This window comes from Salvelinus sp. IW2-2015, unplaced genomic scaffold (genome assembly GCF_002910315.2).
Source record: "Salvelinus sp. IW2-2015 unplaced genomic scaffold, ASM291031v2 Un_scaffold2579, whole genome shotgun sequence".
NCBI lineage: Eukaryota > Metazoa > Chordata > Actinopteri > Salmoniformes > Salmonidae > Salvelinus > Salvelinus sp. IW2-2015.
This window is the reverse complement of record NW_019943889.1, coordinates 31,740-36,351: the sequence shown is the minus strand read 5'-3', so window position 1 is coordinate 36,351 and position 4,612 is coordinate 31,740. Positions and strand designations below refer to the sequence as shown.

The window sequence follows — 4,612 nt, the reverse complement described above, 5'->3', positions numbered from 1 at the left end:
CGAGAGAGATAGTATACAGTCTGTATACCAGTCCTGATGTATGTCACAACACACCATAAAACTATAGTATACAGTCTGTATACAGTCCCTGATGTACTGTCACAACACACCATAAAACTATAGTATACAGTCTGTATACAGTCCTGATGTACTGTCACAACACACCATAAAACTATAGTATACAGGCTGTATACAGTCCTGATGTACTGTCACAACACACCATAAAACTATAGTATACAGTCTGTTATACAGTCCTGATGTACTGTCACAACACACCATAAAACTATAGTATACAGTCTGTATACAGTCCTGATGTACTGTCACAACACACACATAAAACTATAGTATACAGTCTGTATACAGTCCTGATGTACTGTCAAACACACCATAAAACTATAGTATACAGTCTGTATACAGTCTGATGTACTGTCACAACACACCATAAAACTATAGTATACAGCTGTATACAGTCCTGATGTACTGTCACAACACACACCATAAAAACTATAGTATACAGTCTGTATACAGTCCTGATGTACTGTCACAACACACCATAAAACTATAGTATACAGTCTGTATACGTCCTGATGTACTGTCACAACACACCATAAAACTATAGTATACAGCTGTATACAGTCCTGATGATTACTGTCACACAACACACCATAAAACTATAGTATACAAGTCTGTATACAGTCCTGATGTACTGTCACAACACACCATAAAACTATAGTATACAGTCTGTATACAGTCCTGATGTACTGTCACAACACACCATAAAACTATAGTATACAGTCTGTATACAGTCCTGATGTACTGTCACAACACACCATAAAACTATAGTATACAGTCTGTATACAGTCCTGATGTACTGTCACAACACACCATAAAACTATAGTATACAGCTGTATACAGTCCTGATGTACTGTCACAACACACCATAAAACTATAGTATACAGCTGTATACAGTCCTGATGTACTGTCACAACACACCATAAAACTATAGTATACAGTCTGTATACAGTCTGATGTACTGTCACAACACACCATAAAACTATAGTATACAGTCTGTCTGTATACAGTCCTGATGTACTGTCACAACACACCATAAAACTATAGTATACAGGCTGTATACAGTCCTGATGTACTGTCACAACACACCATAAAACTATAGTATACAGTCTGTATACAGTCCTGATGTACTGTCACAACACACCATAAAACTATAGTATATAGTCTATACAGTCCTGATGAACTGTACATATGCAGGTCTACCCCAGATTCACCCTGCAGCCACGAAGTCTGGCACTGACACTGGGCAGCGTACGACAGGTAACCAAATACACATTATCAGTGTTTCTAAAATGATGGTTCAGGAGGAGCCACTGATGGGTTTCTGTTCACGCTGACACAATGCAGAAATCACTCTGACATTTCCTAGTTGCTAAAATTCMAATAGTTCGCCTAATATCAGTTTATGTACCAAAACAAGCAAGTATCGTGCAGAGAATCATTGTACCATCTAAACCSCTGTGAAATATATTTTCCATAACCGAAATGTTTTATTTTCAGCTGTTTGAAAATGATGTACAAAACCGTAGGTAAAAGATGCAAAAACAAAAGAATAGGAAGCATAGAATTAGCGCACATTGAACAGATCTACCCCATCTTAGACTTGCTTTCAATGAGAATGACAGATCTATAACACACATTTCTTTGTAAATTTGATCGGTCACCCAAAAAGTTACACATTGCAGCTTTAACTCTGACTCTGTTAACATATCTCTCTCTCTCTCTCATATATCTCTCTCTCTGATATCTCTCTCTCTCTCTGTCTCTCTCATATCTCTCTCTCTAGGAGAACCTGACAGTGGTTCAGGGTTCTGAACACACCCACACACACACACATACTTTTGACTTGTTGATTATCTGGTTGTCTTTGTGTGTGTGTCAGGATGAGGTGGATGTGGAGGTGTTTAACCTGACAGGGGTCAGGATCCAGGCCCCTCTGGTCAAACTGTCTGTGGGCACTGAGGTAACATACAGATCATGTTTGTATTCAATTCAAGGGGCTTTATTGGCATGGGAAACATGTGTTAAGTAATTATCTTTTTGTATTCTCTCTCAAACATTGTCATTGTATGATGAATGTATGTGGCAGGCAGTGTAGTTTGTTTCTGTGTATGTTGGTACGGTATTTGGGTGCGTATGTGCATGTGGTTTAGTAACCCCAGTGTGTGTGTGTGCGTGTATTTAGATGCCAGTGTATGTGATGGGCAGTGACAGTAGTCAGAACCCCTTTGCTCTGGGCAGTGTAGAGTCTGGTCTCGAGAGAGATAGTATACAGCTCTGTATACCAGTCCTGATGTAGTCACAACACACCATAAAACTATAGTATACAGCTGTATACAGTCCCTGATGTACTGTCACAACACACCATAAAACTATAGTATACAGTCTGTATACAGTCCTGATGTACTGTCACAACACACCATAAAACTATAGTATACAGGCTGTATACAGTCCTGATGTTACTGTCACAACACACCTAAAACTATAGTATACAGTCTGTATACAGTCCTGATGTACTGTCACAACAACCATAAAACTATAGTATACAGCTGTATACAGTCCTGATGTACTGTCACAACACACACCATAAAACTATAGTATACAGTCTGTATACAGTCCTGATGTTACTGTCACAAACACACCATAAAACTATAGTATACAGTCTGTATACAGTCCTGATGTACTGTCACAACACACCATAAAACTATAGTATACAGGCTGTATACAGTCCTGATGTACTGTCACAACACACACCATAAAAACTATAGTATACAGTCTGTATACAGTCCTGATGTACTGTCACAACACACCATAAAACTATAGTATACAGTCTGTATACGTCCTGATGTACTGTCACAACACACATAAAACTATAGTATACAGCTGTAATACAGTCCTGATGCTGCACATAACACAACACACCATAAAACTATAGTATACAGTCTGTATACAGTCCTGATGTACTGTCACAACACACCATAAAACTATAGTATACAGTCGTATACAGTCCTGATGTACTGTCAACACACCATAAAACTATAGTAACAGTCTGTATACAGTCCTGAGTGTACTGTCACAAACAACACATAAAACTATAGTATACAGTCTGTATACAGTCCTGATGTACTGTCACAACACACCATAAACATAGTATACAGTCCTGTAATACAGTCCTGATGTACTGTCACAACACACCATAAAACTATAGTATAACAGGCTGTATACAGTCCTGATGTACTGTCACAACACACCATAAAACTATAGTAATACAGTCTGTATACAGTCTGATGTAACTGTCACAACACACCATAAAACTATAGTATACAGTCTGTATACAGTCTGATGTACTGTCACAACACACCATAAAACTATAGTATACAGGCTGTATACAGTCCTGATGTACTGTCACAACACACCATAAAACTATAGTATACAGGCTTGTATACAGTCCTGATGTACTGTCACAACACACCATAAAACTATAGTATACAGTCCTGTATACAGTCCTGATGTACTGTCACAACACACCATAAAAACTATAGTATATACTATACGCAGTCCCTGATGAACTGTACATATGCAGGTCTACCCCAGATTCACCCTGCAGCCACGAAGTCTGGCACTGACACTGGGCAGCGTACGACGGGTAACCAAATACACATTATCAGTGTTTCTAAAATGATGGTTCAGGAGGAGCCACTGATGGGTTTCTGTTCACGCTGACACAATGCAGATCAACTCTGACATTTCCTAGTTGCTAAAATTCGAATAGTTCGCCTAATATCAGTTTATGTACCAACAAGCAAGTATCGTGCAGAGAATCATTGTACCATCTAAACGCTGTGAAATATATTTTCCATAACCGAAATGTTTTATTTTCAGCTGTTTGAAATGATGTACACAAACCGTAGGTAAAAGATGCAAAAACAAAAGAATAGGAAGCATAGAATTAGCGCACATTGAACAGATCTACCCATCTTAGACTTGCTTTCATATGAGAATGACAGATCTATAACACACATTTCTTTGTAAATTTGATCGGTCACCCAAAAAGTTACACATTGCAGCTTTAACTCTGACTCTGTTAACATATATCTCTCTCTCTCTCATATATCTCTCTCTCTGATATCTCTCTCTCTCTCTGTCTCTCTCATATCTCTCTCTCTAGGAGAACCTGACAGTGGTTCAGGTTCTGAACACACCCACACACACACACATACTTTTGACTTGTTGATTATCTGGTTGTCTTTGTGTGTGTGTCAGGATGAGGTGGTGTGGAGGTGTTTAACCTGACAGGGGTCAGGATCCAGGCCCCTCTGGTCAAACTGTCTGTGGGCACTGAGGTAACATACAGATCATGTTTGTATTCAATTCAAGGGGCTTTATTGGCATGGGAAACATGTGTTAACATTGCCAAAGCAAGTGAGGTAGATAATATACAAAAGTGAAATAAACATATAAAATTTACAGTAAACATCACACATACAGAAGTTTCAAAAGAATAAAGACATTACAAATGTCCATTATATAGTATACAGTG

At 38.4% G+C, this 4,612-nt stretch overlaps 1 pseudogene; it reads left to right on the top strand.

Moving 5' to 3' along the window:
- Nucleotides 1–4,612, top strand: part of LOC112074321 (nuclear pore membrane glycoprotein 210-like) — a 53,554-nt pseudogene that overhangs the window by 19,252 nt on the left and 29,690 nt on the right.